Source organism: Peromyscus californicus, unplaced genomic scaffold, assembly GCF_007827085.1.
Source record: "Peromyscus californicus insignis strain IS unplaced genomic scaffold, ASM782708v3 Scaffold_3__1_contigs__length_106647218, whole genome shotgun sequence".
In the NCBI taxonomy this organism is placed as follows: domain Eukaryota; kingdom Metazoa; phylum Chordata; class Mammalia; order Rodentia; family Cricetidae; genus Peromyscus; species Peromyscus californicus.
In genome coordinates, this window is record NW_026294551.1 from 32272688 (window position 1) to 32296442 (window position 23755).

Consider the following 23755-nt stretch of genomic DNA (forward strand, 5'->3'; position numbering starts at 1 on the left):
TCCTTTTCCCTTCTGCCTGGGAAACCCTTACTCCGGCAAGAAACCATGTACCCTCTACTCCAAATTTCAACCTTCCATCAGGAAGGCGGTAGAAAAGGAACAGCTCCCTAGTTACTTAGCCTCTTCTTTTGTACTTATGATAGTTCGGGCGCCAGGCTGCACAGTTTTATATGTGTTATCTCATTAAACTCCAAAGCCACCCCTGGGTATTACTAGCGTTAGCATTCGATTGGTACTGCTGTTGCTGTCCTCTTACAGATGAGACCCAGAGAAAGTGAGCAGAATGGGAGAGAGAGCAGTCAGCAGGCAGGGCTGGGACAGGATGCCGTGCCACCATCTGGCGCTGGGGCCCTATGTTAGGTCGCTGCGGCCTCCTCCACTGTTCAGGAGAGGGCTCTCTGCCTGCAGGAGATAGCAGAATGTCGGGAGCTATCTCAGTGCACCTGTGTCCGTGGTATGACATAGCGGCTGCTAGGTTCTAGGATCCTGAATGTGGAGGGACAGAAGAGAAAAGGATGTTTGGACCTGGCAGCATGTCTTGAGCCCTAGGCTCTAGTCAACCAGCAACCAGGGAATCTAATTTTAAAGGACAGCCAGACCAGCTTGCAAAGCACAAGGTTTATGTTTAAATCATGAAGGTTTAGTTTAAAAGTGAATTCTCTGCTTTTGTTCGACTTGCAAAACCTCAGTTCCTTCTGACATAATAGCAGCAGAGATGTACCCGGGATGAAAAACTTGACTTGGCAATCAAGCAATCTGTAGGAATGGCCGAGGGGGAGTTAGGAATGTGGAATGATGTTGTGCCTCTGAGGCCACGGGTGCCCAGCTCCCAGCATAGTCACACAAGTCACAACCCACACTGCCCCGTGCCACAGATGATAGGTGGATATAGTCAAGAGAGCCTCCATCTTTCATGAATAGGTTTCTCTTGTATGGACACACGCATGTACGTCCTTAGTGTGACACGTGCATAAATACCTGGCTATGTTGGACATCAGCTGTGGGTTTAGCCCTCAGTGAGATGTGGAAGGGAGATAGAGGCCCTTTTTCAATATTCCTATCCATCTATTTCCCTGTGATATACCTGGTAAGGGTTCCTTCCAGATACGCACCGAGGAAGTCGCTTCTTCAGAGATGCTTACGGGAGGCAGCACAGGGCATGCAGCCTCACTTGGTAAATATTAGTTTCCTTCCTCTTCCTGTGTGTAAGGCAAGTTGTACGAGCGAGTGAGGCCGCGACAACTCAAAATGCAAAAATAGCTCTGCCTGCGAGGATGTGGCCTCTTTTCCCCGAGTGTGGACCAGATGTCAGGCTGCCTGGTGAGGACTCGGGGAATGTGACAGCTTTCCTCTGCAGGCCCTCTGTGCTTCTCTCCAGATGGAAGCCTCCCTTCCCATGTGATTTGTGGATCTGAAAAAAAAAAAAAAAAACAAGAGCCAAAAAGACAGTCCGGGAGTCTTGCTCTTTATCAAACGCGTGTGTGGATATATGGATTTCAGGTATCACCGTCAAGTCAGAGGCGTGGCCATCTCATCATTTCCCCGGTTGCTTAGTGACAGTAAAGATGAGGGGTAGCCTAGAGACTATGGATATTCATTTTGAGCTGCTTGCATTCGGTTCTGACCTCACGTTTATTCAGAGCCATCTGTTTACGGTGCACTGAGCTGGGTGTCTACAGTTGAGATAGAAGGAAGATGCCTCCTTTGAGCTGCTAAAGCCTGTGAGGTGCAAAGGAGATAAATCATCATGACTGGAGTGTGATAAGAGACGGAAGGAAGATATGAATGATAATCTCTGCACAGGTAGAAGAGGGAATAGCAGAGATGATCCTCAGTTCTGTCCTCAATGTGGTGAAGAATAAGCAAAAACAGAACCCATCAGTCGACAGGAAGGATTTCCGACTGAATGGGTTTTACGAGACTTAATGAGTTTTTTCCTAACAGGCATTAACAATGTACCAGTAATGTGTAGGGAAAAATAGCCAGTCCACACCAGTGAATCACAGGCAAGAACCATTCAGAGTGTTATAGGACAGAGGACGTGGGTCAGAAAAGAAAAGAGGGAAAAAAATATGAAAGTGGTGCTTAATACACTCCACCTAACTGGCTCTCCTTCCCCCAGATGAAGGAAGAGTTTGTGGCATAGTGTGGGGCCTGTGTCAGCACTCCCAGGGCGCCAAACCATGTGTCTCAAACATGGTGTGTTTAAAGAAGATGTTGGGAGGTTAGAGGCGGCATAATTGATATGATTTAGAAGTCGCTGTGGCAACACACCCACTTCTAGAGAGTCAGTGTCTGTGGGAGGGCAGGCAAGCTTGTGGCTTTTGCCCTGTACTTTCCTGTGCCTGCCTATCTCCTGCTCTGGGCCAAAGGTCTGGACAAATTCAAAAGGACAAATGCCCCACGTGGCTCACTGCAGCCAGTCTTTGTGAAATTGACCCTGGAATAAGATAAGGAGGCGGTTAGCAAACCAGCTAGGAGGTTACAGGGAAACGGTGAGGGAGAGGGAACCCAAGCCAGCTTGCCAACTCTTCAGGATGCGTCTCCCCATATCGGAAAGCATGGAGTAGCCTGTGGATTTCCATGAAAAACATAAATGCATATGGCCTCCATGAGTGTACACTGCCTTTGTTATAAGCAGTAGCACGGAATGCTTGGGGACATAAGTAAAATAGACTTTTCGAGTGGCAGAAAGATTTGGGTTAATGAAAAATTGGCTATGATGAGTTTCAAAGACCTCGGTGCTCGCCTCTGAGGCGCCACCTTCTGACGAATCCTCCTATAACGTGGTTGGAGGCAAGCTTTGGTTTGCCAACCCCTGAAGCAGAGGCTCCTTTGACCACATTAGTAGTTCATAAAGTTGGCCTCACCGGAGAATAATTAACTAGTGGCGATTCTTGACATTTTTTTATTTTTAAATATTCCATTAAAAAAGTACTGTAGGGTCATTCTTAAAGTCAGAACTATACAGCAATATAGCTTAAGTTCTTACAGCCTATTTCCAGATTGGCTTCCTACCATCTCTTGCATGCTTTTCCAGAGAGTTTCTTTGCCTTTATAAGCATATACATACACACACACACACACACACACACACACACACACACACACACACACACACACACATGGGGGTGTGGGGGTGTATATCATGTGTTTGGGGACATGAAAATATATGTATATATACTTATATGCACCTGGCACGTGCTGTTGCACAACTTGCCTTTTTAATATCTGTTGGAGAACTACCCTTATTAGCACATAGAGATCTGCCAGCTGCATGGAGTCCCGTTGTCTGGGTGTTCTGTGGTTCGTCGTTGTTTCTAGGCATTTAGATCGGTTTCTTCCACAGATGCCATCATTCACGTTTGTGGTAGACCTAAAATTTAATTCCTAGATGTGGAAATGCTGGATGGAAATGTGTAGGCTCCAGAGGAAGAGAACCAATTCACACTCCCACTGTAAGCATGTAAGAAATCTCCTTCCTCTTTCATTGAAAAGAGAAATCGGAGAGCCCAGGCCACATTTTCAGATCTTCTGATTGAGCTGGGAGGGGTGCTGGACGTCAGCGTTACCTCAGTGTTCCTCAGAGCCTCGTAGGTGGATCTCTAACAAGATGGAGAATATGAGCCATGAGTAGAGAGTAAGGGTAATTACTTGGTCATCCTTTGGGATCCAAAAAGCAAGACCTCGTGCGCTGTTGTGAGTTGGGAGAAACAGAATGATGTATTTCTTCTGAAATTCCCACTACGCGGGACATCCCCATTTAGACAGACATGGCATTAAATGAATCTCTATCCATAAACATGGTATATTAAAGCAACGAGGACCAGAGAAATGCTGCCTAGGTTCTGTTGGATACTTTCCTCTCTGTTGTAATTGTTTAGTAACAATGCATTTTTTTCTTTGTACAGTCTCTTAAGGAAAAGTCATGGCCTCAGATGCCTTAGAAGTAGCTAGTTTGCAGATATTAAAGGTTAACACTGTTTGCTTTTGTTGCAATATGAAGTGTCCTGGGTTGATGCAAAGCTTGCCACCTTCAGAAATTCAAAGTCTCTTCTTTCTCTTCCTTAGGTAACTCAAAACATTGAGAGACACAGAAAATGTCATCCACCCGAAGACTCACACTAGTTACTGTCTTCTGTGCAGCCCGTTTCAGACAAACATCACTAGCCTTCAGTTCTTTGATCCTATCTTTTGTGGCTGTACCATCTCATTCTCTCCAGGGAGTCTCTGTCCTCTGAGCTGCTCTGAAGCCTCTCCCTGCTCACTCTCTCCCTCAGAGTGCACACTTAACACACACACACACACACACACACACACACACACACACACACACACACACACAGAGAGAGAGAGAGAGAGAGACACACAGACAGACAGACAGAGACAGAGAAAGAGACCATTCATCTTCACCTAATAGCATTTCTTTCTTTTGCCTTTTTTTTTTTTTCAGTACTGGGGATTAAACCAGAGCATCACACATGACAGACAAACCCTCTCCTTTGTCACTGAGCTTTGTCACTGTATCACCTGCACAATTTTATTACTTTTTTTGGAGATAGATCCTCACCACGTTGCCCAGGCTGGCCTTAAGCTTGTTATGTAGCTCAACCTGGCCTTGAGCTTCTGATCTTCCAGCTTCAAACTTCTGAATAAAAGAATGGTTGGTGTTCTAGGCATGAGAATGGCTGGTGTTATAAGCATGAGATGGTGTTATAAGCATGAGATGGTGTTATAAGCATGAGATGGTGTTATAAGTTGGCTTTATAGGCATGAGCCCCCATGCTGGGCTTCTTTCTTTTTCCTTCTGAGAGAGCTTCCTCCTGCCCCCTCCTACCTAGGGTTTTCCTAGTGTTCTTTCTTTTCTGTTGTTGTAAGGAACCTGTCCAAAAGCAACTTCAGGGAAGAAAGGGTTTATTTAGCTTACAATTCCAAGTTTTAGACCATCACTGCAGGGAAGTCAAGGCCGGAACTTCAGGCATCATATCCACAGCCAGGAGCAGAGAGAAAATAAACATGTGGATCCTTGCTTGCTGGTCTGCTTCATCTAGCATTCTCCTGCCTTGTATAGTGCAGGACCCTCCCTGCCTAGGGCAGTGTGCTGTGCACATTCATGGCAGGTCTTCCTTCACCAATTAACAATCAAGACAACCCCCTGCAGACATGCACACAGACCAACCTGGTCTAGACAATTCCTCAGTAAGACTGTGGTCCCGTGTGATTCTCGGTCATGTCAAGTTGGTAGTCAAGTAACCATGAAGCTCAACATAGCCTTAAAAAATGGTTTTCTCTTCATTCAGCTCATTCCCACAGTTAGGTAAAGATGGATTTTGATAGGGGGTTTTGTGTAGGAAGCATACACCAAATAGAGTGTTACCTGTTAACACCCTGGCCTGACAAATGGGATTTGGAAGCTCTGGTATGCTCTTGGTCCGTGGAAATGTAGAGACTAACATGGGACTTCTTTTTGGTGCACAGTCCTGATGGGCATGAGCTAGAGGAGCTGAAAGGGAGCCACAGCATGGATGATCCAACTGCTTGGTGATGACTCAATGCTGCGTTTCTGTTTACCAAGAGGCACACAGACCTCACCTTGTGTCTGTGAAAGAGAAAAGCAGCTTTTGTCCCATGAAGTTTTCTACACAGACTACATTATGCAGAAGCCAGATGGGTTCAGTTTGGCTAATCTTAGTGCAAGCTGGGAAATTTCAACTGAAATAACACATTTCTAAGAAATTGTCTGGGGTAGAATATTGTTCTCATGTATGTATAAGAGAGCGGCATGGTTATAGGGCAAAGCTGAACTACTGTATGCTTAGATATATGTATGAGGATTTGCCTGTACCCCTCTTTCCTATTTACATATTAAGAAGAGATTTAAGAGGCCCCCTCATTTTTCTTGCTTGCTGTTTCAATGGCTGTTAAACAGTTTTCCTCTCATGAAAGACTTGAATTTATTTGGAAGGTCCAAGTAGGCCTTTCTCCAAATTTTGGCTTGCATCTGAATGTAAAAATCACCTATATCCTCCATGACTGTTAATTCAGATTATAGGTATTTGTAATAGACATGTGGCTCTATAATATTCCCTTTCCTACTGCCTCAGGGATTGACGATGGAGCTGTAGATTTCCATGATGTCCCCCATGCTATGAAGAATACACACATCCAGATACATACCATTTAGCACAAGAAGACTTGGGCATTGAATACATGCATGACACTAACCTGTCCGTCACCGAGTGCAAAGGCTGGTAGCATTGGAGCGAATGTTCACCTTGAGATCTTGGAAACATGAAATCCATTTTTGTTTAGGCACCAGGTGCCCCTGTGGAATTAACTCGGCTTGTCCTCTGAGATCCATATTCCTGACTAAGCATATCACCAACCCCTACCCCTGAAACTCCCTCCACCTAACTGCACATGTTCCATAATCTTTCAGAATTATCAATGACAAATATATAGTGTGGGAATGACCATTATTCTGTGGTATTTTCGCAGCCTAGGGGGCAGATGGCCCTGATAGTAGACCACAGAGGATGTCTCTATAGGCATTTCACTTGCCATTCTTTCTTCTTCCATAACATCATTCTCCAGACCTAGATATAAAAACACATAAAAAAAAAAATGGAGTAGCACCATGAGGCCATAGGTTTACTAGGCAGTAAAAAGAGGCACCTTTATCAAACTAGGTTTTTCAGTCTATTAAGATGCTCTTAGGAGCATCTCTCTGGGTTTCCCCGCAGAGATGCAGACACCCGACACCCCAAGACACTTGCGAGAGTCCCAGCATCCCTGCCTCATGCAGGAGCCATGTGAGTGTTGCTTGAAGGAAATTGTCTGGCATTAGCTGTTTGTGTTAGGGATATCTTTGATGGGCTTGGGTGTGTGGGAGTGGAGGTGGAGGAAGAAAGGACTTTGGAGTTAGCCTTACCTTTGAATATAGCTTCTTTCAACACACCATTTAAGCTTCAGCAAAGGACTTAATTCGTTCAGTTACGTTGTTTGTCTGGTTGGCTTAGTTTTTTTTTTTTTAAAGACAGAATCTGGCTACTAGCCCAGACTGGCCTTGAACTCGCCACCCTCTTGTCTCCACTTACCAGTGCTGGGTTATATAGGTGTGTCCCTCCACACTCAGCTTGAACTCTTTCTTTCTTGTTTAATGGAGGTGATATGGTCGCTGCTTACTTACGAGGCCTGGTAACTGCTCCTGAGTGATCGACAGTGTAGTCAGAAGCATCTCTCTTTGGTCAGTCCCATTTCTGTTTTGTGAAAGAGCTGGTAGCCTTTTCTAAGTGTGCTGCTCTGAGTCCCCTCTTCTGCCTGTCCCTGAAGGGTCAGTGTCCCTTCCCCAGGATCTTTTCTTTGACTTTCTTGCTGCTGTGTGTTCTCTCCTCGAGAGGCCTCAAGATCAGTACATCTGTAACTGGTTAACACAGCTCTTCAGACACCTAAATCTACCCATAAAACTGTGGTGCATGGCCTCGAGGCTGCTCCATCAGGCATCTGCAGGCAGATGGGGCCACCAGACTCTGCCTCTTCCTCTGAATGTTTTCACTCTGCCTATTCCCTCACCAATGAATGATAACACCTCCTTCCTGTCCAGGTAGCCACGTTACCATCACCCTCTCCCTCTCCTCTTCCTATGCAGTTGGCTGAAACTCATCCTTATCCCACATCGGTAATGAGGTTTCTACCCCTGGTGTGTGTGGACCCTCACCCATTCTGGTTCTCTTCTAACCCCACCCCCATGCAATAGCCACACCCATCTTCCAGAAAAGAGCCATGCCGGTGATGCTCTTGTTCCAGTCTCTCCAGCTGGCACCCATTTCCTGGATGGTAAAATCTGACCATCTCTAACTGTTCTTGGCTCTCAGTCCACACTCCTTGCCCCTGAACTCCAGCTGTTCTCCAAATGGTGTATGACTTCTCCTGTGTCTGGAATCTTCGTGTGTTCGGTTCCTTTCCCCTTGCTCTTCTTCTGTTTGCTTTCTGGCCAGTTTCCAGAACCTGGCCTAGCATAGATGCCAGCTCCCTTTGAAAAGCATTTCCTAATGTCCTGTACTCCCTCCAAAGAGAGAAATTAATAAGCAACCTTTCAACTGTAACCTTTGGCTCTTTGGACAGAGTTCTTTCAATCACTTAACACCCTGTACTCTAATCATCCATGTACTTAGCAGTCTCCACAGCCAGACTGCATGTTCGTAGAGTTTAGATTTACTTTTTATGTTCTCAGAACCCAGTCCACAATAGGCACCCAATAAAAGTATTTAAAGCAAACACATTTTTTTTTATCAATAAGCATTTATTACTCTCCTGTATAAGTCATGGATACGGTCTTGCCTGAAAAGATTTACAATCAAGTTTGAGAACTGGTAATTACTTAAACGTCAAGAGACAGTTAATATGATAGAAACTCCAGATTGGCGTATGTTAAGTGCAAAATGGTATAGATAGTATCCCGAGAGAGATCAGTTTGCCCTAACTTCAGCTAACTTTGTCATAGTTCGGGGGAGGTGAAGGACTGGGATCAGGGCTTGTTAGGTGACAGGACAAAGAAAACTGGAGAGATATGAACACAAGTGTTCTAAGGCAAGACAACAGTTTGCCTTGGGCAGATTGTACAAGGCAGGGGCGATACGCCTCACCATGGAGGTCATCCACCATCAAAGGGCTGGGACGGAGAGGCGCTGGAACATTATGGGCTGCCTTGGATCATGAAGATGTTCTGTTGAAATAGCAGATGGCAGAAAGATCAGGTACAAATATAGCTTGGTCGTCCAAGTCCTATATAAACAGGCCTGCATCCAGCCCACGACAGGGGTCCAAAACACAAATAAGAGACTGGACTGGACTATATTTATGACTACACCCAGAGGGAGCTTGGACTAGCCTCTCAGCCTTGTCTCATTATTTCATGGGAGTGCAAACTGAGGTTCAGGGTGTTACTCCCAAGGTTCCCATACTGAGAAGAGGGTCCTTGGAATCCACACCGTGGCTCGTTTCTCCTTTCTGCCTGAGAGTTGATGGTTAAAATTTAAGGCCGGACAGCGTTGAGAAATAGCCAGTTTCCAGGCACGAGGAACCCTGCAGGAAGGGTGAAGGTCAGCAGAAGCTGGAGGTGATCTGAGCTTGAACGCATCCAGGCTGATGATGGTGAGGCTGGAGGCACTGACTGGCAGGCGGCAGCCCATTTAGCACTCTGGGTGAACTTTAATGCAGGGGAGTTGCAGAGAGCACTTGGACAAAAGCCAAGACAAGGTGGTTTAGGCAGGGAAGCACGTTTACGGGACGGGGGCCAAACTTGGTGCCTGGGGGGGGGGGGGGATTTGTGACGCTCCTTGAGATGCCAGGGACACACCTGAGTGTTATTCATGTTATCCAGAAGTGGATGTCTCAAACAATCCTGTTTCCCTTCCTGTCTTGTTTAATTTGACTGGGGGTGGGGGGAGAGCAAGGGTGACAGGGTGGAGCGCATGAGCCCTTTGCAGTTGGAGCCTAGGTTCGGAATGGACAAAAAGCCAACACCGGTCTCTTCCTCTGCTCTCCTGCCTCACGGCCCCCTTCTAGATCCAAACCAAAATTTGCACGTAGCCCAAAGGAAAGCCGTCCATGTAATAACTAACCCTGGCAGCACTTTGTAAACTGCGGCTTTCAAATGACTAGGCCTGCACATTTCCACTGACTCCAGCGATTAAAGAGTCTCCGGGGACCTCCGCAGCGCGGATGCTAGTGGTGGGGACTGCCGTTGAAAACGGGAAGAGCCGCTTTCTGAAAATAGACTGCAGGTATGGGCCAGCTCATTTCCCCTGCTCGATAAGGAGGTCGCCCGGCCTAGGGGGAGTCAGGTAGATTGCTTACTGGCTCAATTTCTCTACCAGTAAAATGTACCCATTTAGTCCCACCCATTTCACAGGGTTGGCAGAGGGGCAGGATGAGGTCGTAGATGGGCAGCAGATATCCAAAAAGGTCTAGTGTTGAGAGCAGAAGCCCCCCGCTTCCTCTGTGGAGATATGGTGGCATTGATGGCCGTTGTCACCTTGCATACCACAGGGGACTCTGTAGTGGGTTGACTGTAGGCTATCTCCATTTTTCCCACTTCACTGGACCCTTTGACTTGTCCTTTATTATGTAGGTTTGTTGAAAGGCAGCTTGGAATGGCTGTTCTTTTCTACATCTCTGCCCCCACAGCAGCGGTGGGAAGAGGGATCTGGCTGCTGCTCCCTTTTAAGAGGGACCACTATTAAGCCAAACAGTTTACAGAGTTTGAGCCAGCCAGCAATTGGCTACCTGATTTCACCTTTCATTCCCCAGGACTTAGCCCTACCCCCACCCCCCGATTCCCCACAAGTATGGCAGAAACTAGGACATTGCCCATTTCTATGTAGTTCCAAACATTGGGGTGCAGTGTGGGACAGAGAATAGGTATGGGATGGGGGTGGGCATTGTTTCCCATCCTATCCATAGCATCTGTATCCACCTTTCCCTTTCTAGAATTTCCCCATTCTAGGGCTTCAGAGCTGCAAGATCCCAAAAGGAACTCACGCTGGTACTCAGTACTGCTGGCACTGTGAGTTCGTTAGCGGCCTCCTGGAGTGCAGTCACAGCTATAGAGAACCCACAGAGCCATATATGCTGACTTCTGCCGCTCTGTGATGCCCCCGCCCAGGTCTGCCAGACGCCCTCAGCCTAGGGAAGAGCAGGCAGAGGGTGCCCTGGGGTCCTCTTCTCGATGATAAAAATGGGAAGGCCCAGGGCCACACACACTCTGACCTCTAGTTGAAACATCTGTTCCCTCCCCACCCGACTGGCTTCTGCCAGGCTGTGGTTGTGAGCTCTGGTCCCACCGCTCGCTCGCTCGCTCGCTCGCTCGCTCAGCGGGTTCAAGAAAGCAGATTTTGCTGACGGCTCTGGCAAGCGGCCTGGTGACAAACGCCCTTGGAATGAGAGGCCTTGCTAATCCTCCGGGCCAAACTCCTGCCAAGTTAGAAGCTGCCGAGTCAAGTCAGGGCCACTCCGAGTGCTGATACACAGCCCCGGGACAAAGTGCTTGTCCTGGGCACAGGGTCACACTTGGTGGTATCTAACAGGCTGAGCGAGGCTGGGGCTGGAGGAAATGGGTGCCAGGGGCATGGCAGGAGAGAAGTTCAGGATCCAGACCTACTCAGGGCCTTTCTTCTTTCTGTATGTCCCATGTTTCCAGGAGAGGGGAGCAGTGTTGTCTCAACCCAATTCACCGGTGGGGGGGGGGGGGTAGGACTCTTCAGGGTAGAGTGACTAGCCCCAAGCTCTGTGGGTGAAAAGCCCTGATTTGTCTGCATTTCTGATGAGTGATGCTCCCTTCTCTAGGACAGGTCCCAGACAAGGGTCCTAGGCATGAGTGAGAGCCTCCGAATAGCATTCTACCCACACCAAACATCAATCGTCATGCTAATCCTAAAGAGTATAGATATGAAACACTTCTTCCCCACGAAGTGACCTGTACGCCAACTTTTTGTTTATGTGCAGAAGGTATATGTGATGCCCTTCAGGAATCCTGTCTCCTCAGGAGGAGGAGCAGCAGCGTCTGGCTACGTAGAGGTTCCTTACATACGCTGGTGTGAGGGACCACAGTGGCAGGTGTGCTAGCCCGGTGCGTCCATGGTTGTCTTGGCAAATGTGGTCCCACTTTCTGCAGAAGCTCACTCTTCTGGAACCAGAACAGGGAGGAGATGGATGGATGACACAGAGGGAGGGACAGACAGACGGACGGATGGACAAGGGTGGAGAGCCGACTTTCCTGAGGCTTGTGTGCATGACAAAAGGCTATACTTGTCTCTTTGGATTACCAGCTCTTGTTGAGGCACCCATTGGGCTGGAGGTGTTGGGATCTGAAGATACCCCTCTTTCTTCCTCTGCCGCCTGTGAGGGAGAGGGTGAGGTAGAGGTGAAGTATGCATTTAGGGTCTGGCTGGCTGGTGGCCGAGTCCAGCTGACTTGAGTGACTGACTCAATGTGAGTGGTCTCATCGCTATGACCTCTTTCTTTTCCTTCTGTAAGACATGAGACAGTGTCCACTGCACAAGGCAGGCTGATGATTCAATGTGGTTCTGTTCAGAGAATCCCTAGCCCAGTCAGGATGCAGGGCTGCCCCTAGCTTGCCCTAGAGGCGGGACTAGGCTTCATGCCCTGCCCCCCTCCCCCGGGTGGTACATTTGTCTGTTGCAGAGTGAAGAAGAAAAGTCAGAAGAATCTGACTTTGTTACTGGGCATGCCTGGCAAATGATGCGGCATTTCAGAGCCGATTTTGTTCTTCTGATCTCCGTTCCTTTATTTCCCCATCTAGAGAATGAGGAGCCTAGTGATTCCACCCTCAGAGCACAAACGTGAGGATTAAACACGAGCTTTCTGAAAAGCTGGTGGAAGTAAAGGTTCCACCTGGTTACCCCTCGGTTAGTAACAATGATACTCACGGGAGGGAGCCCACCTGCTTGCCCCCAGGACACATTGCATCCATCTTCACACTGGATGGAACAGAGCAGCTCCCCTCCTGCTGTTTACACACCAGGGCTCAGATGGCTCTGCAGATTTACTGCTTACCCTTGTTTCTGCTGGCAGCCTGTTCCTCAGTGAATAGAGGTGTTGGATAAGAGCCTGGAGATCAAAGGCGTCTTTACAGTGGGACTTCCTTTGTATTGATTCTGCAGTCTTGAGAATGAAGACTTCCTGGCACCATGTCTGAGGACTGCTTGAAGTGTGTGTGTGTGTGTGTGTGTGTGTGTGTGTGTGTGTGTGTGTGTGTAAAGGTGGGGAGATTACACATACACACACATATATATTTATATAGAAAGACATATATTATGTATATGTATATATGTGTGGGGTGTGTGTGTGTGTGTGTGTGTGTGTGTGTGTGTGTGTGTGTGAGTGTGCGTGTGTGGAGACAGAGACAGGCAGAATGAGTGCCCAGGATCCCAGGCCCAGGACACTTAAAAACATTCAAGTCTTAGCAAGCTCTTAGTTCCTGGGGGAACAGAGGACCCATTTCAGTATAATCTTAAGCTAAACCTTTCCTTTCCTTTTGTTCATGCATGTGTAAGCACGTGCACGCACGCACACACACACACGGTATGGTGCATATATATGGGAAGGCCAGAGAAGGATGAATGGCTTGCTGTATTATTCTCTGCTCATCCCCCTGAGCTAGGCTGCAGGGCAGCAAGCCCCCTTCTCAGCCCCTCAGTGCTGTGGTTATAGCAGCCGCAGGAGCATGCCCAGTTTTGCTGACCTTGTGCCTTAGATGCTGTGATCTGAAATCATCTCCATGCTGCGCAGCAGGTGTTCTTACCCAGAGAGCCATCTCTCCAGTCCCAGGGTAAACCTTTTCTAGCTCTGTCTTTTTCTTTTCTCCCCGCCCCCACCTTTTAACTCCTTTTTCCCCTTCCACATCCTTTCTTTTTATTTAACCTGCATTTCTTCTTTCAGTCACTCTTGTGTCCCTTCTTTGGGTTCTTCCTCCATCCCATCTTTTGACATCTTCTTGGCTCCCCCTTTTCTTCCTCCTCTTCTAACTTTCTAGCTCCTTGGGTGGTCTTCCCTCGGCAACATGTAGAGCAGCTCCCTACAACATAGGTATCCAAGAAGACATGCCTGCTTAAAAATGCTTTTATTCTTCAGAGTTTGAAAAGCAAAGATGCCCCTGAGAAGCAATTCGAAAACAAAAATGAGAAAAATCAGTCCCTGTTCCAGTGCTATTAAAAAATAATAATAATAATAATGTGGATGGAGATGAATACCATGAGGAAACCCAAAGGGGTTGGATGGGAACTGGGTGGGGCAGAAGCACATGGGAGGATGGGAGGAGACGGTATTGGAGCCGGAACTAAAATAATGCAAAGGAGCAGGCAGGCAAATGGAGGGGAAGAATGGAGGTGGGGATGATACCAAGTACCCAGGCCTTGCCTGTGTGAATGCAGAGGGAGGGCTAGTGTGGGGCAGGGGTCTTCAGTGTTGTCACATGTGACAGCGGAATTTTTCTGGAAGCTCTGATACTAGAGGTGACCTGCCTGCGTGTCTGTCTGCTTGCAGAATGTCTTCTGGCAGCTGGATTACATGGTTGGGGCATGGGTGGAAGGACAGAGACTAGCTAGGAGGACAGAGGTTCCAGAGGTTCAGGAGAGGGATGGTGCTGGCCTAGAAACAGGGATGAATCTATGTGTGAGTCAGTCTCTGTGATCATAACATCTACAGTTTTGCATTTGTGGTTATATATAGATCACTCACCAAGTTCTTTCCAGGTACTATGTATTATGCTGAACATTTTACCTGTGTACATTGTCTCATTCCTTTTCACATATTCCTCTCCCTAGCTGTGTGGCCAACACTCTCAGCTCCTTTTGTAGTCAAGAAAATCAAAACTCAGAAAGAGACCATAAAACTTCTCTGTCTCTCTCCAACTCTCTTTCATTCTCTCTCTCTCTTGCTCTCTAACTCTCTCTCCCCATATCTCTCTGTCTCTCTCTCCAATTCTGTCCTTCTCTTTCTCCAACTCTCTCTCCCCATCTCTCTCTCTCTCTCTCCAACTCTGTGTCTCTTCATCACTGTATGTCTCTGCCTGTCTGTGTCTCTGTTTGTCTTTCTCTGTCTCTGTGTCTATCTCTGTCTCTCTCTCTTTGTGTGTGTCTGTGTGTGTGTGTGTGTGTGTGTGTGTGTGTGTGTGTGTGTGTGAGAGAGAGAGAGAGAGAGAGAGAGAGAGAGAGAGAGAGAGAGAGAGAACAATTATTCCTTTTCCCAAACAGACTTTGATGGGGTGTGGCAGAGCAATTCATCTTGTCCTTCTATTCACAAGTGTCCTGATGTGTATTAGCCAGGTGGCAGAACTGGAATTCGAAAGAACCTAAGCATGTCTCACTTCCCAGGTCAACGTTACCTCCTTAACCTCTGGCTTAATGTGAAGGAGACCGTAAACATCCCCCATGCAGAGTAGCTCAGTTCCTGGGTCAGTCATGTGCTGTCATGAGAGTGCTAACCAGTTGCAAAACCTCAGGAACATACGCAAGTAAGGATTTATTGTTCACTCATCTGCATTTGCTGTGAGTCAATCAGTGGCTGCTCTGACCTTAGCTGGACCCACGCATCTAGGAAGGAGGTGATTGAGCTGATCCCTGGCCTTTCCAGCGCCCTTCATCTTCCAGCGGGCTTGCCCAGACATGTTTGTGGCGATGGCACACATGCTACTGATAAAGAAATGGGAACCTGCATAGTGCCTTTAGGCCTAGCTGCAGAAACACCAAAGCATTTTCCCATATTCTTTTGGCCAGTGCAAGGCAGGAGACCAGCCTGGATCAGAGAGCCTGGGAAATAGATTGTACCTGGAATTGCAAAGCCACGTGGAAAAGTTATGGTCAGGAGAGGGATGGGACCTTGGACCACTGGCACATATCTGCACGTGTTAAAGGAAATTACATCCCCTGCCATCAGAAACCAACTGGCCTGGACTCAGAGTCTGGGGAGAACCACACTTTTAGGATATGCTCGGGAAGTTTTTATTTAATCTCTGTACATACTGCAAACTCTCCTTATTGATCCTGAAATATCATTATAAGTCTCCCAAGGCAATGGGCTTCTTGCATTCTAAAGGGATTTCCAGGAACAGGGGTGTGTTATACTGAAGCAGGCAGGCTATTGAACCCCCGCTGTTGTTTTCTCCTGAAATCTGGGGGTTGCCAAGAGAATAAAAGATCTTATTATCTTACCCCATCTGGGATCCAGAAGATCATAACAAGCAAAAGGATCCAGGCTAATGATGGAGAGAAGAGAAGGAGGCAGGAGAGAAAGAACCAAGACCAGGCTTTGGATCACAAGGCTTTTCACCCACCGGATGGAAAGGGATCCATTTGGCCAACGTTAAAAACTACCTTCGCTTTTCTCCACCTTTCTTGATGGAGGCTGACTGCCCTCAGCTTGCTCATGCTCTTGAGGAACAAACACTGAGCAACATGCCTCTGTCTGTTTTGACACGGCTGCCTTAAATCTAATGCCTGTCTGTCTACCTAGCTACCCGAATGTGGAGCACACCAGAGGGGTTGTGGTTGCTGCAACTAATCTTGAGGACTAAGCAATTAATCACGTGATTATGTATGACTTTGATACAGCCATAAATTAAGAACATAAACCAATGACCTGAGCAGACAGAACACAGATTGCGGCTGTCCCCACCCGTCGATGCCTGCCAGCTAATCAATTCGTTGGACAGGGGCTGCTAAATTCTCACTAAAGAGGAGGAAGGAGAAGGTTTCAGCAGGCCTGTGTGGTGGTCAAAGCAGAGACCGACTTTGGGTGTCAGGGTGACTTTGAATCTCTTCCCAGATTTCCTTTAGGACCTCTATTCTACCTTTTCCTCCAGAATCTTCCTTGGCTCTTCTGGAAATGTCATCATGAGGCCTGTAGAAGAGGAAACCCATGCGCAGCAGACAGTAGAATCTACATAGTGGAGGTTGAACCTGCATTATTTAAATCAAACCTTAGAGAAGCATCAAGTTTGAACATAGAAAATACAGGAGGAAAACACAAACAACAACACACAATTATCTTAACATTTTTTAAAGAGGGTGACACATTTGAGGAAATTTAACATTCTTATTTCTGATTAAAAAAAAACAAAAAAACAACTGCCAATACAATACGGGTGGAACTCCCTAACCGTGAGACTGACCCTTCGGGCTTAATGGTTTGAGGAGTCAACAGCATTTTCCATTGACGTCTGTACAGTGGGATCACCCATCTCACCTCATTCCACCTCATGTTGCAGGTGCAGCTGATGCAGGCAGATTAAACCTCTCCCAAAGAAAGAAGTGGGAATTAGAAGCATTCAAAACAAGCTGTAACCGGCCCTAGAGGCGGATGATAAAATTATTCACCAAAAAGTTAAGAAAAGTCAGACTTGCTAAAACTGTGAGAAGCAGGATGGGGAAAGTGGCTGGATGTGAGCCTGGCACCTTAAGACCAGCTCCTTCCTACCTCCCAGCCATAACCAGTGAAGAAATAAGGGAATGAGTAACAACCACCATAGAGCATTTAAAATTAAAAAACACAGCAAAAAAATTGAAAAGTTAAGACTACTGTAAGAACTGAAAACATGTTTTTTAAGACTCCCAAAATAAAATGGAGATGTTAAGGATAACTGTTCCTGCAGGGCTCACTGGTGATCTTCACAAAGCTCCTAATGAAGATTTTAAATACAACTCAACAAACGCATTCTGAAACTCACCTAAAAGGATGCAAGTATAGGAGCAACCAGAGGCATTTTTTACAAAGGACAATAATGGAGACAGAACCTGTCCTGTCAAACATTAAGCCTTACCAATATCATTTATTAGAGCCAGGCATTGGAAAGCATTAGTGAACATCCTTTTTATGTTGTACATGAAAAGAAATTCTGGGTGATTCAGAATAAACCAGCTACAGTTGTAATAAAGAAAAGTACAGGGTTATATGCAGATATGTGGGCATACTGCGTACATATGTAAGATATACAGTGACAATGGAAAAATCTCTCAGTGGTGAAAAACTATAAGATCATAAACATAGGGGGAAACTGTTATACGTAAACCAGATGAGAAGAGTATATCAATAGTTTATAAAGTTTAATTTAAAATTGAATAAACACTGAGCTCACAAGATGGTTCAGTGGGTAAAGGTGCTTGCCACTGAGCCTGATGGCCTGAGTCTGATCCCCGAGACTCACATGGGAGAAGGAAAGGACCAACTCCCACAAGTTGTCCTGACCTCAACTCTGTGTGCACACATGAGCCCACACAAATATTCACACAGGCTCACAAAATAAATTAAGTGTAATAAATGTATTTTAAAATGCATAAAATCTACTTTACCATTTTAAGTCTTTTGGAGAATTTCACATATGTATATTGTGTTTACACTATCATTTCCACTCCTCCCTCTCCCCCTCCACTCTGTGCCCTCAGATTCATGACCTCTTACTTAATTTTGTATTTATATTTTTAAGTCAAGATTCATATATCTATTATTAAGTCAAGACTGAGCACTGGGGAATGGATTGGGTAAACTGCTGGGGGCTTGTCCCTGGGGAACACCAATTCAGCAGCCACTAATTACCCGTAGTTCTTCATCTAGAGGGAGGGCCTTTTTAGATTTCCCCACCCACATTGGCATTTTAACTGGTGGTGTCATTGTGTTGGTCTTCTTTAGGCCACTGTTCTGTTGGAATTTTATGAGTGCAGCTTCCCTGTCATATACAGAAGACACAGTCTCGGAGCAGACTTTCTGGTCCTCTCGTTCACGATCTTTCAGTCCCCTCTTCCTCCATGTTCCCAGAGCCATAGGTGTAGGCGCTGTCTTGTAGATGTACCCCTTTGGGTAGGATAAAACTATGAGGGGTACAGAGAAGAAGCTGGTACCCAATAAATGTGTAGGATGATGAGCATGACTAGTAACCAGAGAAACGAAAACTTGTGCCTCTCAAACTGGCATCATTTTAAAATGAATGTTTAGTTAAAAGAAATTTGGACCCTCCTTTATGCCTGTGTAAGTATGAATAGGATGACATTTTAGGGCAAAATTTGGAAGTACAGTCATCACAATATTAAAAAAAATGTACTTGGCTTCATGTGAGCAGCCAAATTTCTAGGGATCTCCTGTATTTAAAAAAAAACCCACTGAGAAAGCTCATTAGCTGGGGAATTATTGGATAATTATTATATTCAACATTGGTTCTTTAACAACAAAGTAGAGACTTGGGACGGAGCTGGAGGTGGGGTGATAACACCTCATTAGCATGCAAGAGTCCCTGAGTTTGACGCTTACATAGCAATGCATCATACATTTACTATTTGTATTAATACTTTTATGCCTTAAATATTAAAAAAGCAATATAAGATACATATTCCCACTTGGCTTATACTGTTTATGTGTAAAAGCCAAGGCATCATGGGGGAAGGGTGTAGCCCACTGGTAGGGTATTTGTCTAGCATGATGGAAGTCCTAGGTTTGATCCCCAATACCAATCCCTGAAGTTTTGAAATGATAACTATTCAAGGTTTTGCATCAAGATATTCATCCCCGGGGTGGTGGTGGAGGGGGGGGGGGTGTTGAGAGGGGCTAGAGAGAGAAGAGCCATGGGAACTGCATATTCACTTTCTTGACATATTTCTGCATTTGAGGTTTTGCTGTGAACGTTTTTGGTAATTTAAAAGTAAAATGTAATGCTTCACTCTAAGTCAATAATTCTTACATTAGAAATCTGAAAATTCATAAAAGGTAGAAAAATGTAACAAAAGCCTTTCTCCCCATGACCCAGTGATTCCTGGGAGTTTTCAATAAAGGGTAAAACAACTTCAGCGGGAGGTAATGTAGCAGACAAGATGGGTAAATAAGATGACAGGAGGGACCTGGCTTTGTCTCTTTACATCCCTAGCCACTTTCTGCTTGACCCTGGGGCGGCCATTTACTCGTGCTGAGGTCCACTTACATTTTCCCATTCTGTGGGAAATGCTGACCTGCTCCTCTGGAGAAGAGGGCTACAGAGATAGAATGCTAGAATGTTCTGCCTAAATGGGAAGTGCCACTGTTAGAGTGACCATGGATGCATGTCAGGAGTTCAGTATCTCAGGGCTGGAGAGATGGCTCAGTGGTTAAGAGCACTAACTGTTCTTGGAGGACCCAGGTTCAATTCCTAGCACCCATTAGAAAAAAAAAAGAGTTCAGTGTCTCAGAGGACCAACCAAAAAAAGGGGATTGTTCTTTAGATACCATAACAAGGAGTTGGATGGGCATGAAATAGTTAAAATGTGAAGATCTATGCCCTCTGGTAGAAAGTGTGTGTGTGTGTGTGTGTGTGTATGTGTGTGTGTGTGTGTGTGTGTGTGTGTGTGTGTGTGTGTTTGTGTGTGTTTGTTTGTGTGTCTGTCTGCCCACACATGCATGCTCATGTGTATAAAGCTTAAAACCATTTAAGATAGCATAATAAACAGAACACTGAAATCTGAAGAAGGAATTTGAAATAATGGAGAAATTCTATTTGGGAAGCAGTAAGAGATGAAGCAAAGCCGGCCATGGAGGCTCACACCTTTAATCTAAGCACTCGGGAGGCAGAGGCAGAGGATCTCTGTGGGTTCAAAGCCAGCCTGTTCTACAGGGTGAGTTCCAGGACAGTCAGGGCTACACAGAAAAACCCTGTCTTGAAAAAACAGAAGTGAAGTGGGAAAGAGGTAGGGAAAGAAGTGGGTAAGATACTGAGTGGATAAAGGCACCAAGGCTGGTAATAATAATCTAAGTTCAAGAATGACATAAATTTAATCCCCAGGACTCACATGATGGAAAAAGAGAACTGACTCCTGCAAATTGTCCTCTGACCTCCACATGCGTGCCAACACACACACACACACACACACACACACACACACACACACACACACGAATATAATAACAAGAAGCTAGAAGAAGAGAGAACATTAGGTATTATTGTTATTAAGTTCAAAGAGATTTCCTTCATGAAAAATAACGTCCCTATTTGATGGGGATGAGGTTCCTTTTGAAGGCAAGGTCAAGAGGCACAAGATGAAACTGCACTATCACCATCCAGTACGGAGCCCTGCAGTCCCTAGTAGCTGGAGCTGTGAGGCAGCTTGGCTAATGAGAAAACCCCATCAGCTGCCAACGCCTCAGGGGCCGTCTCTTCCTGTCTGGCAAGCAGTACACAGAGCTCAAAGCAGAGCAGGAGCCTAGAAGGTCATTTGGGTCATTTCTTTTTCAAGCTCCCTTCCAGGCCTTTTCTGAAACAGGCACACAGGGGTTCGTTTTCACTACAATAGAAGCAATGGACTTCACGCTTTACCCTCGGGTAGGTTTTTAATGAAACGTAAAGATTTCTTCATACACAGGGCCCACCTTTGGCAGTGAAGGAGAGGAGGAGCTGGGCCAAACACAGCCAAGCTGCATCCTCTTATTTATTCCTCCAGCATGAAAGGCGCAATTGTAAAACTCCGATGAAACCAGAAGTTAAGCTTCAGGACTCCCAGCATAAACATTTGGCCTGTCATTAAGTTCACTTTCACCAGCTCGACAAAGAAACACAATCCACCCATTGTTCCACGGATGTTGGTGTAGTTCAGTGGCCTTGTCTGCAGAGGGTTCAAGTTGAAGTTAGGTTGTCTCCATTATGCCCTTTCTGATCTTTTTTTTTTTTTAAAGTACCCCTTTTCAGCATCTGTAAAGCCACTGTTAAAGTGTGCCTGGTCTATCACGACAGCCTTGGATCTGACCTGTATCCACCTGTGCCCCCTTCAGTCCATTCTACTACAAGTCTTTTTCTAAGCTAGCTATTCATTACTTCTCTCCTCAAAGTCTTCCTGTGACATCCAGAGTCATTTGTTATATTCCCCACAGCTCACCTTGCCTGTGGCCACATCTCTGGTGGCTTTACCTAAACCTATTCTGTCTTCTGGTTCTGAGTTCCAACCACTGAGGACGATTTGTAGCTTCTCAAAAAAAAAAAAAAATGCAAACTGGAGGGCTGGGGATGTAGCACAGTGGCCCAGCCCTTGCCTACAATGCTTAAGGCCCCGGGTTTGATCCCCAGTATAAAAAGGAAGGAAGGAAGGAAGGAAGGAAGGAAGGAAGGAAGGAAGGAAGGAAGGAAGGAAGGAAGGAAGGAAGGAGTGGAGGGTGGGAGGGAGGGAGGGAGAGAGAGAGAAAGGGTTTGGGAGATGGCTCAGTTGGTAAATTGCCTGCCACCAAAGCATGAGGACCTGAGTTGAGATCCCTAGACCCCATTTGAACACCCAAAAGGGAGAGGGTCTGGGGACAGATGGGGACCCCTGAAGCTCATCGGCCAGCCAGCTTAACTAAATTTATGAGTTTCAAGTTCAATGAGAGGCACCATCTTGAAAAATAAAGGTGGAGAATGACTGAGAAATGACACCCATCGCCTGTTTCTTGCCTCGCAGGTATACGTGCATACCCGTATGCATATGTGTGCAAACCTACACTGCCAAGTACACATACAACACACACACACACACACACACACACACACACACACACACACACACACACACACACACACACACTGAAACACTTGAAAATTTCTAGCTTAACTTTGTGGCTAGAGTACCTCTTTGCTGCTTACTATCTGTTCCAAGATGCAGCTGGACCAGGTGTCATCGCCAGGATCACCCTCTAACTTCTCTTAGGTTATGTATGCTTTCCTCCACTCTGGCTCTACATGGGATTTACTTCCATCCTTCTACCATGACCCCTTACCCTAACTGGCTAAGTACAGGCCTGTCTCTGTGACTCACCTGGGAAACACCTGGAGTTTCCTACAACTGTATTCCTAAAATCCTGTAACCTATCCATCACACCATCCAGCATGCCTGGCATGGATTGATGCTCCATGTGTGTCTTAGAGTTATTGCTGTGACAAAACACCATGGTGGTTTTCCTATGGTTCTGACCTCTCCATAATTCTGGGGTCAACTCAGTTGCACCTTCACAGATAGCCTCTCCTAGGCTCTCTTTGAGGACTCTGATCTATCCACATAGTAGCAAGTCTCAACTTCTCTCCATGAACTCTTCAGTCTTGGGACTTATACTTCAACTGAAGCTGCACATTCACTCGTGGCCTTACTTAGCTTCCCATGAGTCCAACCTTTAGCTGCACTTGACTTCATGCCTTCAAAACCAGTACCACCTGGGAGACTCTTAAGAACACATGGCCAAGTTTGGCTGCCAGCATGAGGTCCAACCTTGGCCACCTCTGGAATACAGCTTCTCTGTGCTGACTCCAAGGACACGTTTCTCAGAAGATTTCACCTCAGTGATGCTGGTCTCTTCTTAATCACCACAAATTTCTTGACCCAGGGACCCACCATCAGTTAGTTGTCCTAGTAAAGCGGAGATTTCACTTCTGTGGTCTTGATCTCTTGTTAATCACAGCTGATTCTACAGCCCCAGTTGACCAGAACCGCAGCTTCTTAAACTCAAAACATCAAATGGCCCTAATAAAGTCTTTAAGGAACTCAAACTTTCCTCTGAAACTTCACATGCCAGACCCCCACAATTTATGCTACACAACATTATCTTCAAAGCTCCCATAGAACAACCCCACTGATCTCTGAGCACTGACTGACTTTTCCAGTCCAAAGTACCAAAGTCCTTCCACAATCCTCCCCAAAACAGAACGGTCAGGTCAGTCGCAGTCACTCTCTGCTATCAATTTCTGTCTTAGTTAGGATTACTATTTTTGTGATAAAACACTATAGCCAAAAACAACTTGGAGAGGGAAGGGTTTATTTAGCTTACCCTTCACCATCACAGTTGATCCTGGAAATATGTCAGGACAGGAACTCAAACAGAACAGGACCCTAGAGGCAGGAGTTGATGCAGAGACCATGGAGGGGTGCTGCTTACTGGCTTGCCCCTTAAGGCTTACTCAGCCTGTTTTCTTGTAGCACCCAGGACCACAAGCTTGGGAGTGGCACCATCCACAATGAGCTGGGTCCTCCTACATCAATCATCAATTAAGAAAATGCACCACAGTCTTGCCCCGGGCCAATATGGTGGAGGCATTTTCTCAATTGAGGTTCCCTCTCCCCAAAGGACTCTAGCTTGTGTCAAGTTGACATAAAACTAACCGACACAATGATTGTAATAGGAAAAAAAAGAATGTGTATTTTTTTAAACCGTCTTCATCCTGTTTGTGAACAAGTATGTATGTGTCTTTGTTTTGCCTGAGAAGACA

General features: G+C 46.1%; 1 protein-coding gene across 3 annotated transcripts in view; it reads left to right on the top strand.

The window, feature by feature from the left end:
• The window catches only part of Hlf (HLF transcription factor, PAR bZIP family member), a 57577-nt gene that overhangs the window by 24163 nt on the left and 9659 nt on the right, over nt 1–23755 (top strand). The window lies entirely within an intron of this gene.